The following is a 13,868-nucleotide window of genomic DNA, read 5'->3' as shown; positions in this document are numbered from 1 at the left end:
TAGTTGTGGCATCTGTAATGCATCAAAATGCATTAGATTGGTATTTGTCTTCTTTAAACTGTGTAGAATCCATCCATCCATTATCCAACCTGCTATATCCTAACACAGGGTCACAGGGATCTGCTGGAGCCAATCCCAGCCAACACAGGGCACAAGGCAGGAACAAATCCCAGGCAGGGTGCCAGCCCACCGCAGGGCACACACACACATACCCACATACCAAGCCCACACACTAGGGGCAATTTAGGATCACCAATGCAGCTAACCTGCATGTCTTTGGACTGTGGGAGGAAACTGGAGTACCTGGAGAAAACCCAAGCAAGCACAGGGAGAACTTGCAAACTCCATGCAGGGAGGACCCGGGAAGCAAATCTAGGCCTCCTTACTACAAGGCCGCAGCGCTACCACTGGGCCACCGTGCCACCCTACTGAGTAGAATATAAAGACTTATAGCATTCTCTAAATGTGTGCATTATATTTTTATGATCAATGATTTTATCTCCATTTGTGTTGGTAATTACTGATATTACATTGAGAACTTCCTGCTTGTGGATTTGTTGCGCGAAGATTTTATTAGACTTCTCTCTGTATTTGTAGTAAAGATGTTGCTACTTAAAAATGAGTTTTTTAGTTTCTTTTGTTGTCAAGAGGTTGAATTCTGATTGCAAAGTCTGTTTTTTCCTATAAACTGTCTCATTTGGAGACCTGATGTGTTCTTTATCTATTCTGGTAATTTCACTGATTAACTTGGATGCCATCTTGGTTTCCAATTTATTTTTGTGGGAGTGATATGAAATATTCTATCCTCTTACAAATGCCTTCAGAGTGTTCCAGAGTATTCTTGCAGAGACCTCTGAGGATGAATTTGTCTCTAAAAAAAATATTCAATTTGCTTGGATGTAAATTCTGTACAGTTCTCGTCAGCTAATATCAGGGGGTTAAGATGATACCTGTGAGATGAGTATGAAGGGCATAGTGATTTGAACTCCATGATCAGAGGGGCATGGTCAGAGATAAAAATGGTGTTGGTCTTGTAAGATTTGTTCGTGGGTTATCTATGGAGAAATAATCAATTCTTGACTAACAGTGATGTACTGGTGAGAAGAAGGAATATGCTGTTAAGTTAGGATTTAGAAATCTCCATGGGTCTGATAAGTTGTGATTGATTACAAACTGATTGTTTTTGCAGTGTTAGAGGTTATCACCACTGTAGCTAAAAACCTATCTAGACCTGGATTTAAAACACAATTAAAGTCTCTGACCATTATAATTTTATGAGTGTTCACAATAGGAATGGATGCAAATACATATTGGATGAAGTCTCCACATTGGGTGCATAGACATTTATCAAAATCACTTTATGGTTTAATAAATTACCCATCACCATTACATATCACCCTTCAGGATCATATACTACATCTAATACTATAAATGAAATTGTTCTACAGTATGTAAGATTTCCACATATCTCATTTTATTTGTATACCTGGAATGGAATATTTGGTCAGTCCAATCTCTTTACAACTGACTCATCCTTGCTTGTCAAGTGAGTCTCCTGGAGTTTAGACCTGTTAGGTGAGAGAATGCTTTCTTTCTCTTTAATTCATGATTGAGACCTTTGACATTCCAGCTCACAAAGTTCATTGTTTGATCATAGAGACATTGCTTATAGTTTTAAATTAAGGTATTACATTACATAAGATAGCTTTAACCTTAATCTCCAATTTTGCAAGGAGTTATTGTGATTAAACCTATTGTTTAGTTGGCACTTACGAGTGTAGATGTAAAAAGGATAGATTAGAAATAGCTTGCTCTCTTTTTCCCCCTTCTCAGCCCCCCATTTTGCCTCTCAAAGTGAGGCTAGACCACACTTCATGAAGTCCCAGTCCTCTGACATGCTTAGAGAGAGAGCATGTCCAAAACAAAACAAGCCCCCCAGCAGCAGTGCAGAAAGGATTAAAGTAAAGATATCTATTGGAAATACAGTTGAAATGATATATAACCTGGAATATAATCTTAAATATTCTAAACCCAGGGAATGATGTTAAGCAGTACCCATGAAGTAGCAGATAATGTATGATAATGACAATCCTAATACAATTAAACCAAGGGTATGATGTTAAACAGTCCCGTTTGGGGAAAAAAAAAGTTTTAATTATAATTGTAATTAAAACGTAAAAGTAGCCAAGAAGGAAATAGAATGTATAATTGCGGCAAATGTCTCATTGCAAATGGACTAAATTGCAGGTAAAATCTATTTTGCCTTGCCAAGACACAATGTGACTCACATATTTCAAAGACTGTCAGGATCAGTTTTCTTAGTTCTTTTTCTGCTTCATTTGGAGAATTAAAAATGTAAAACTGACTTTCAATATTCACTTTTAATTTGGCAGGATAGAAGAGACTGTATCTGATATCGGCTTTGCATAGATGCTGTTTAATATGATAGTAGGCAGCACGTTTAGCAGCTGTTTAAGGTGAGAAATCAGGGAAAATATGAATGTGGTTATTTTCATATATAATATTTTGTTTGTCTGAGAAGCGACATCAAATTTACTTTAGACTGTATTTGTCGAAACAAACAATAAAGCTTATTGATTTTGAGGCATTCGATCCACGTATTCTGTACGTTGCTTGGTGTCTGATTTAAAGCCCTCTCCAATTATTTTAGAGATTAATGCAGCTATGAATTTCACTGGGTATGGATTTTCACAGTTTTCAAGGAGACCTTCAATTCTGGTATTTCTTCTGTCTCCATTTTCCAGTGCAGCTAGTCTGTCTCCAAGCACTTTGCATTCAAATTTTGTAGCTGTTGAGTCATGAGCATTTGCTTAACATCTTCAAGCTGAGCACCAAGTCCTCTAATTTTATTCTCAGCCTTACTCATATTTGTCTGTATTTTTTCCTCAATTCTTTCTAGCATGCCTTTAAAGGTTGCCTCTAAGTTATTACTTAAATGTTTCTCCTGCCTTTTAATATCCTAAAGCAGCTCCTCGTTTGTCATGTTTATGTCCTTTATATCTTTATGCATGTCCTGTATATCTTTCTTTATAGCCTTTGTAACCTTCTTTATATTACTCTTTATCTTATTTATGTCCCCCCCAACCCCCGACCTGACAGCGGTAGTTATTGCAGTAATCGTTGTGGTGATCATTACCTTCAGCTCTGACTATTCCTTTCATTCTTCTGCTCTATGTTCAGTAGTTGAGTAGTAAGCCCGGTGGGAATTGGTGCCACTAACTCGCTGGAGGTAGTTGACAGCCCGGATAGTAAGGCCATGCTCAGTTCAAATGAACCTCCTGGAATTGACGAATTCTCCTGGCCCGACTCATTTGCAGTTTCATGCCCACTTTCGCTCTCGGCTGGAGCCAATGCTGCAGAATCAGGTCCCAGGAGATCTGTTCTTTCGCCTATCTGTTCCAGGTCAGTCTCTGGCAGGCCATAACTTTAACTGAACTTGAAGCCTGTTTAGGCTTTTATGATGCTGTTTTTCATTTCTTTCTGAGCCTATTTTCTGCTGCTCATGCTTGTATGTACTTGCATATACTATAATTAAAACCCCTCGGGTAGAGTAAATACAGGATAGCTCAAGATGATAGCACAAAAAAAAGGCAATGTAACAAAAAGTCCATCTCCCAAATCAGACAAGACCAATCTCTGTTTTTCCTACTTAGTAGTGCAAGGCAGGAACGATCCTTGGATGGGGCTCCAGCTCATCGCTACCACTGCACCACAGTGCCCCTACATGTTTAATTATTGACAGCATACATTATTTAAATGAAGTTAACAATTTATCTGTAAAATGTGATATACATACTTTAATGCATTTCATCTTAAAAATTATATCAAGAATACATCCAAATATTCTAACAGCACATAGCTCCAAGAGGACAGAACTTGGAAATCTAAATCAATTTAGAAAACAGTCATCTGTAAATATGTGCTCTCTATTATTGAATTGAATTGCATTAATGTCATTGTATAGTACAAAGAGATTGAATATGCAACTCCTCCATAAACTAATTTTCCTTTAAAATGAAAATAATAATAATAATAAAAAAACAATGAAGGATATACAATATGAAAGTCTAAGTACAACATACGTGTACATACAGTGCAGAGAGTGCAAATGGTTCTTAAAATTGTTCAGGTTGTGCAATATTACAGTTGTAGTGCAAATTTACAATGAGGTAATTGGAATTATAAGTATAAACAGTTCTACCAGGAGCTCTTAATGGACTGATGAAACTGTTTCTGAGTCTTGAAATCCGTGCAAGAAAAGCTCTGAAGTGTTTGTCAGATGGGAGAAGTTCAAATAGACTGTGGCATGGCTGACTGGAATCCATGCAAATACTGATGGCTTTCCTGAGGAAGTGTATGCTATAAATTTCCTCGAGGGGTGAAAGCTGTATCCTCTGCTGTAAGCTGTAATTCCCTGAGCTCTTGACACAACCTGTGCAGCTGCGAAACTACACATAAATACAATAAACAGTTTAAAATATTCTCTTTGGTGACTGAGAGTAACAACTCTAAAGCAGCTATGGTATTTGGAATAGTTTGGCCATTCCGTGCATCATTATATTGTTACAGAATTATTTCAATCAAGTGCCTTAAATTTTTAAACCATATGCAAATAATTTATTTGATAAAGCCTGCATCATGGATGTGAATCTAAAAAAAAGGAGACCAAAGAAACAGTAGTACTGCTTTGACATTAGGTGCCACCTGTTTGCAAAATCGAGCAGAAAAGTGTGTGCACATGGTGTGAGACCACTGTGAATAGCTTTTATACATCTCAAAGTGAGTCATGGAAATGGGCGTACACAACTTTTTTGTGCGTATGCACCATTTATACATGAGGCTCCAGGACTGCATACATTACTCTAGATCAAGGGTCTCCAACACGTCACTTGCGAGCTACCGTTAGCTTGCAACCCCTTTCCAAGTAGCTCACCAAAGCGTTAATGAATCCTACATAAATTTGAAAGCGTGATTAGTCAAATTTAGGGGTGGGCGATCTTTCCAAAAAATCATATCACAATCCACAATCGTAAATTTTGTAAAAGTAGCTCTCAGGGGAAGAAAGGTTGGAGACCCCTGATCTAGATGATGTCTCCCTACTGCATTATACACACTGAGCATAATGTTACTTAAGTCCTGTTGTTTTAATGACAATGAGAAAGCATAACATAATTGCCTTTTCTTATTATTTAAGCTCTACGTATTGACTCTTTCTTTACTGGAGAACTGGACTGTTTAGATGTACAGTAATCCCTCCTAAATCGCGGGGGTTGCGTTCCAGAACCCCCCGCAAAAGGTGAAAATCCGCGAAGTAGAAACCATATGCTTATATGGTTATTTTTATATTGTCATGCTTGGGTCACAGATTTGCACAGAAACACAGGAGGTTGTAGAGAGACAGGAACTTTATTCAAACACTGCAAATAAACATTTGTCTCTTTTTCAAAAGTTTAAACGTGCTTCATGACAAGACAGAGATGACAGTTCCGTCTCACAATTAAAAGAATGCAAACATCTCTTCCTTTTCAAAGGAGTGCGTGTCAGGAGCAGAAAATGTCAGAGAGAGAGAGAAAAAGCAAACAATCAAAAATCAATACGTGCCGTTCGAGCTTTTAAGTATGTGAAGCACCGTGTGGGAAGCATGTCGCTTGACAAAGCAGCTGCAAGGAAGCCGAACAAGAAAGGGAGCAATGTGAAGGTAGTCTTTCAGCATTTTTTAGACGAGCTTCCGTATCCTCTAGAGGGTGGGAACAGCCCCCCTGCTCACACCCCCTCCGTCAGGAGCAGAGAATGTCCAAGCAAGAGAGAGAGAGAGAAGCAAACAATCAAAAATCAATAGGTGCTGTTTGAGCTTTTAGGTATGCAAAGCACCGTGTGGGAAGCACGTCGCTTGACAAAGCAGCTACAAAGAAGCCCAGCAAGGAAGGGAGCAATGTGATTGTAGTCTTTCAGCATTTTTTAGACGAGCGTCCGTATCCTCTAGGGGTGGGAACAGCCCCCCTGCTCACACCCCCTCAGTCAGCAGCAGAGAATTTCAGAGCAAGAGAGAGAGAGAGAAAAGCAAACAATCAAAAATCAATACATGCTGTTTGATCTTTTAAGTATGCGAAGCACCGTGCGGGAAGCATATTGCTTGACAAAGCAGCCACAAGTAAGCCCAGCAAGGATGGGAGCAACGTGAAGGTAGTCTTTCAGCGTTTTTTGAGGAGCGGCTGTATCCTCTAGGGGTGCGAACAGCCCCCGTGCTCACAATATATTTGAGGAGTTTTATTTAATATGTAATACGTGCTCTGATTGGGTAGCTTCTCAGCCATCTGCCAATAGCGTCCCTTGTATGAAATCAACTGGGCAAACCAACTGAGGAAGCATGTACCAGAAATTAAAAGACCCATTGTCCACTGAAACCCACGAACCAGCGAATAATCCATGATATATATTTAAATATGCTTACATATAAAATCTGCGATAGAGTGAAGCCACGAAAGTCGAAGCACGATTTAACGAGGTATTACTGTATTTTTTATTTTGCTGACTCTTCATCTTTTTTGCAGTTTGTACTTTACTATCTTATTATAAGTTGTTTCTAATAATTCATATATCTGGAAATAAATAAAATTAAATCACAAATACAGAGCTTCCACACAATTCTTTCTGGAAATTTCAAAGAAAGTATATCCTCATTAATAATTACCGGAAGTACTGTAAAAATTTCTCTACATCTTGGTTGATCTATTTTGTTTCTTCTTTACTTTCCAGATAATATTCAGAACTTTGATGTCTTGATTCCAATAATATTACAATAATATGCCCAAAATTAGGAAATAAACTGTGGCTAATGGTTTGAAATGATCAACTCTGTAAATCAGTGCAACTGAAAGTATTCCTGAATGAACAGAAGTTCCCAAGTTCAATTGTGAGTGATATCTATGGCTGCAAGTTTTCATTCCACCATTTCACATTCAGTGCACTTTTAGTGAGTTGTCTTTGTTTTAGTCTCTTGTACAAATTTGGCAATATTTCTCATAGCTCTTCTATTTTCTTTTTAATTTATACTTTTCTGTAAAGTTTGCTCTCTTAATTGCATCCAAATGCTGATGATTAGTAATGGGTAATGCAGACTCAGGTGCAAAAAACTTTGAATCCTAAAGGAGAGCAATGGCTTCATGGCCATTTTCACTTGTCTGATTATTTATAATAAATGTTTCTTAATGAGCAGCATATGGCAGTGCTGGAAGTCATGCATAACTTCTATTAACTAAAAACTGATGTTTCAGTGCCAGAAATGTTGTTTTTGCATTATTATTTTTTTTGCCTGAAGTTTATTCACAATATTAAAATCTTGGACTGTAATTGAACCTGCAAAAAAGAACTATTCCAAACTTTCCCAAAATATTTTTTTTTTTGCAATTTGTGAGTATCAAGGACTACAAGTCTTGATGCAGGACTGTAGTTTTCGGTATTCTTGATCTAAACCTTTTGGTTCTTCTTTGAGAGCTAAATTGTCTAAACAATCCTTCAATTTTGTTTTTTTTTAAATCTCTCAGAGATTCTTTTTTTTCTTTTTTACTGTAATTAAACTAAATGGCATAATGCCCATCATCCTCATTCAACTTTTTACATTGTTATTAAATACAAAATAGAATCCAGGTAAAATGGTGTTGGCACAGTGTGGATTATCATGTACAAGTTTGTGTTCGGATTAAAATGTTTCTTCTCGTAAAGTGATATGGATATGAATTATTATGATTAGGAAGGTTTTGATCAGTCTGAGATGGCATTGCAGACACTACTAAAACATGCACTACCATACTTTTTACTCTTTCAGCAACTACTTGCAGATAAAAATACAAGTAATTTACCTTTCAAACAAATGGAATTCACATAAAATCTTCAAGTGCAACTAATTTTTTGAAATGGACAATATTAAAAGAAATTACTCTTTAAATCGACCATATCTGTAACAAAAGATTATTCTAATATTGTGAAATGTGAATATATCTCTTTTCACATTATACTTACAAAAATAACTGCTGTGTTCCATCCAGGTGATGTAGACATTATATTTCCAAGACTATCAGGCAAGTAACAACATAATACAAGGAGGAATTGTAAGGACAGTTTTAACGTACTGAAGTACAGCACATATGGAAGCAACAGCAGGAAGTCACAAGCTATAAAACTAACAGCAATGATATTGCCAACAAATTAATTTTATGTGGTGAAACATACAAAATTAAACCTTTTCCTAAAAGATATCTGTGAACTAATGAACTTTTTGAAATAAAAATTATTTAACAAGCTGTGCCTTAGAATTAACTAAAAATTTTGGCAAATCACTTACATCTCATGGATATTTAAATTTTTTGCACTGCTTAAGTTCATGACAGTTTTATACTTACATAAAAATATTGCATGCTGCTACTCCCCAAAGTAACACGTGTGAATGAATATCACCAAGGGTCACTTACTTCTCTAGTCTGTATCATATTGCAAAGTTAATGCCATTCTATCTAGTGATGGCCACTTCAACTTGGCTATCAAATAAAAAAGTTAGTGACTGATGACATTTCCCTGTTTCTGTAGCATTATGTTCAATACATGGAAAGCTGAGCTGTCTATTTTAGGATGCTATTTTATGGATACAGCTTCCCCTTTGGCACAATTATTAATGTTCATCTCATCCTAGAAGTTCAAGATCTGGGGTCACCTGTCACGGACCAGATGGTTTCTCATCACTGTTCAGTCAAATTTAACAATTATCAATTATAACATTTTTAATACAAGTAATCTTAACTTTTACCAAATTAACTTTTCTATTTGAAAGAGGAAAGTCTATCATCTCTCGCATGTAAATGTTTGACAAAAAACTTTTACCATTTCAAAAGTATTTAAAAAGAGTATATCAGCTGTAATAAAAATGTCCCAAAATGTCTCATTTTGTTTTTGGGAAATACTATATTATAAGAACACTTTAAATCCATTTAAGTCCTGAAACTACTAAATAAAAAGTTAATTTTATTAGCTACATCAAAAACAGAATGATTTTATAAGAGTGACATACACAGAGGAATAATAAAGATAAACTTAGTATTTTATGTGAGCCACATATTACAGAAAAAAACAGATGGCATTTAAAAATCTAAAACTATTAAAAGCTTCCTTCTGCCAGTTGTCTATGCAATTTTAAATCAAGGCAAACAGAGGTACTTCAGATCTCAAGCAGTCTTAAGAGCTGCAGAAATTTCTTTTGAAAATTGAATTTAGATTTGCATGGTTTATGGTGATAACACTGTGGTTAGAGTCTGTGTAGCCATTTATGAAATTAAAGGAAACCAATTTCATGACAAAAAAAATGAAGTGGTGTTTTGGGATTTTGTTTTGGAATAGCAATTTCACTTCTTCTGCTTTGGTAGCTGTTAAATATGTTGTATTCAGTTGCATGATAACATATGTGAGCGTGAATAAAATAAGAATTGTTTTTTATTTTTTTGTTATACAATGCCTTATTTTTTTATTTTGCATGTTTCACTGCAGTTAATTTAGAAACTGCAGAGAAAGTTGTGAGAGTGTGATTTGCATTGCTACAGGGTGTGAAGAATGTTAAATGTGTTACATAAATCAGATGGGAAATGTTTATCCCACTATTTCTAATGTTTCATTTAAGGTTTGAGCTTGGTGAAACTGCAATTGTTCAAACACCTCAGTAAAGCTTCCTCTGGAGAATCTCAGTATTTTGCATAGTAATCTTATCGAATGTTATTACTATTTCCTGTAAAAAAACAGAATTTATGTATAATTTTATTTATCTAAATATGTATTAATATATTCATTTGAAATGTTTGCTTAAAAATATTTAAGCGACAGAAAGAACTCTTATCACTATCTGAGTGGATTAAGCACTCCCTAACAATGTCTGAATTTGTTTTTCCTTCAGGTAACCTGATGCTCCCTCTACCTTCCACAAAAGTGTTGATCAAGTAGATTGGTAACTCTGAATTAGCATGGTGTGAATGAGTGTGCACATATTTATAAATCAGACCTAAGTTTAAATATTTTTCTGTCCAAACCAGGTTTCTGCCTGGAAATATATGCTGCTTTGATAAGCTGTCTCTCCATAACATTTAAGTGACAACTTTATTTGAAATGTCATCCAGTTTTGCTATTTACATTATGCCATGTAGAAACTGTACATGGATTTTACATTCTGAGCATGACTTGTCAGAAATTATATTAAATTTAATGAAAGAACATGTCCCTGGCAAAAAAAACATACTGCATTTGAAATTTCTCCATGCTTCTCTTGGAACTTCAGAGGTACTCAGTCTTATACCCAAAGGGTAGAGGATTTGTAAAAATATTAATGTCTGTTTTTTGGATGCCGATTCCTGATTTTGTTAAAATTCTTTCATAACTTCTCTGGTATAACAGTGAAGTACTATTTAACTAAAAACACTAAAAACTGATTTTTCCATAACTGTTTAGGGCAAAACAGTATTGTAATCAAGTCGTTTTTAAGTGTGACTTTGCTTTACGTTACTCAGGAATAACAGCTTCTTCTTGATGTTATGATGTAGCAACTAAGATAAATGTAAGAATTTTTTTCTTCAATTGTCAAAAGATTATTAATTTGTTTAAGGGCAGTTGTGGAGGTAGAGAAGTCACTGTTCTCTGGACATTCTCAAATGCTGCTATATTTCTTCTATAATATAGAGGCCAAAACTGCACACTGTATTCCAGATGAGCCCTCACAAGTGTGTTATACATCTTGAGCATAACCTCCCTTGACGTATACTGCACACACTGGGCTATGAAATCCATTAGCCTTCTTAATTTGTTCTGTACATTGAGAGGATTTGGACAGTGAAAAGTCCACTAGAACTCTCTAGTCCTTCTTTAAAAATGGACTTGAAGCTTCAGATCCCCCAATTGTATATAAACATTTTTACTTCCTATAAATTACATCTTACATTTGCATATATAGCATTTCATTTGCCAGAAATCTGCCTAAGTATGCATTTCTTTCCTTGGCCATTTGTGATGATTTGGCTAATTCTAGATTATCTGCAATTCCACCTAGTTTAGTATTATCTGCAATCTTAACCCACTTGTTATTTATATTTTTATCAATATTATTTATACAGTACAGTGATCCCTCACTATATCGCGCTTCGCCTTTCGCGGCTTCACTCCATCGCGGATTTTATATGTAAGCATATTTAAATATATATTGCGGATTTTTTGCTGGTTCACGGATTTCTGCGGACAATGGGTCTTTTAATTTCAGGTACATGCTTCCTCAGTTGGTTTGCCCAGTTGATTTCATACAAGGGACGCTATTGGCAGATGGCTGAGAAGCTAGATTGCTTACTTTTCTCTCTCTCTTGCGCTGACTATCTGTGATCCTGACGTATGGGGATTGAGCAGGGGGGCTGTTCGCACACCTAGACGATACGGATGCTCGTCTAAAAATGCTGAAAGATTATCTTCACGTTGCTATCTTTTGTGCAGCTGCTTCCTGAAACGACATGCTGCACGATGCTTCGCATACGTAAAAGCTCGAAGGGCACGTATTGATTTTTGACTGAAAAACAAACTCTGTCTCTCTCTCTCTCTCTCTCTCTCTCTCCCTGCTCCTGACGGAGGGGGTGTGAGCTGCCGCCTTCAACAGCTTTGTGCCGCAGTGCTTCGCATACTTAAAAGCCAAACAGCCCTATTGATTTGTTTGCTAGAGATTGTTTTCTCTATCTATGTGACATTCTGTGCTCCTGACACGCACTCCTTTGAAGAGGAAGATATGTTTGCATTCTTTTAATTGTGAGACAGAACTGTCATCTCTGTCTTGTCATGGAGCACAGTTTAAACTTTTGAAAAAGAGACAAATGTTTGTTTGCAGTGTTTGAATAACGTTCCTGTCTCTCTACAACCTCCTGTGTTTCTGCGCAAATCTGTGACCCAAGCATGACAATATAAAAATAACCATATAAACATATGGTTTCTACTTCGCGGATTTTCTTATTTCGCGGGTGGCTCTGGAACGCAACCCCCGCGATGGAGGAGGGATTACTGTATTGAAAAGAGCTATGTATTAATACCCTTGGGATATGTACAGGTATTTTAATGTCACATAATTCTGAAAAGGTTCCTTGCACCATTTAGATCCTGAGCCCGGAACTCTCTCTACTTTGACTGCAAGCCTCTCATCTAGTATCTAACTGAAAGCTTTTTAAAGATCAAAATAAATAATGTCATATGCTTCTGTCTGATTGTACTGTACACTTTTGTATTTTACTTATAAAATCCCCACATGTTAGTTTAATACTGTCTCCCCTGTTAAAACTCATGTTGACTGTTCAAATAATGCATCTGTTTTTGCCATGTAACCTAATTTTTTCCTTAATGACTAGTTCTGGCAACTTAGTTGTGATTAAGCTAGGGTTACTTGGTGTAGCCCAGGGGTCTTCAATCAGAGTCCTGGAGGGCCGGTGTGGCTGCAGGTTTTTGTTGTAACCCGGTTGCTTAATTAGAAAGCAATTCTTGTCAATAATTTAATTTCATGGCTAGTTAGTTAGTGCTTTAACTCTGCTATGTCAGGTCATTCTCATATCCTAGATTTTCTTCCCCTGTCTAAAGATATCATCCAAATGATTTGAAGGCTAAAACGGAGGAGTAATTCTCAGTCCTTCACTTTTCTCTCTTAACTTTCCTTCCAAATATTTAATTAAACCCAATAGTGCATGATATTTACACACAGGTGTAAATGGTAACCAGCTAAATGGAGAAATGCTGGTCTCTTTTGTCATTTGCATGTTATTGCTAATTAGGAGCCATTAAAAAATCAAGAATAGAGATGTTTAAGACTAAAATAAGCAATAAGGGTTCAAAATCTTAACAAGTGAGACAACTAAAATGAAGCAGGAGTGTTACTTGAGCAATAAGTGCTTCTTATTAAGCAATTGGGTTGGAGCAAAAACCTGCAGCCACTGCGGCCCTCTAGGACCATGATTGAGGACCCCTGGTGTAGCCCAATCACCTTCTTATTTAATGAGACATTAGCTACATTCCAGTTTGCAAGAATTTCCCCAGCAGAGATTTTTAAAAATTACAAATTGTATATACTGTATGCACTTAATAATTTCCTAAAGATCTCCCTTGTAAATATTATCTGATCCTAGTAAGCAGCACTTCCCTTTGTACAATTTCTAAATTAATGAAAACACCTTAATACATCCATATTTTACATTTTCCTCAATATTTCTCTGTAGCAGCCTTTTGTAATGCCTAATATCCTTCTTATCCAAATACTGTAAGCTCTACAGTTAGCAGTTATCTGTCTTAAGTTTTTTGTCTTGAATGCATTACACAGCTGTTTTTCCTTACAAATTATTTTTTTAGCACCATTTCTCAGTCCATTCTTTGTTAAGCAACTCTCACTAAGAGCATCTTCATCTCTTAAACAGAGAAGACTATGCTGTCTCCTGACACACAGAAAGGTTGGCTGTGCTGCACAGATTGATTTAAATATCTCATGTAATTGGTTGAGACATACTGTTTTTAAAACCTTTGCCAGAGAGCTAACCTTGTAATCATTATAAAAAGCAAGGCTCTATGAGCACCATATTACTTTTTTATATGAAACACTTTACAGTTCATATAGATTACTCTGGCCAAAATCCACTAAGAGACCAATGAACAAAATAACAACTAGACCAGCACCCCTATGAGGAAAAACGGGCCAGGTGTAAATAGACAGATAAACTTTTTAGGAGCTGGAGATGTTCAGTAAATTAAAAACAACAACAGACACAGCAGCCAATCTGGGAAATGTGGAAGACATAACTGCAAAAGAA

Source organism: Erpetoichthys calabaricus, chromosome 10, assembly GCF_900747795.2.
Source record: "Erpetoichthys calabaricus chromosome 10, fErpCal1.3, whole genome shotgun sequence".
Taxonomy (NCBI): Eukaryota; Metazoa; Chordata; class Cladistia; order Polypteriformes; family Polypteridae; genus Erpetoichthys; species Erpetoichthys calabaricus.
This window is presented reverse-complemented; position numbering follows the sequence as displayed.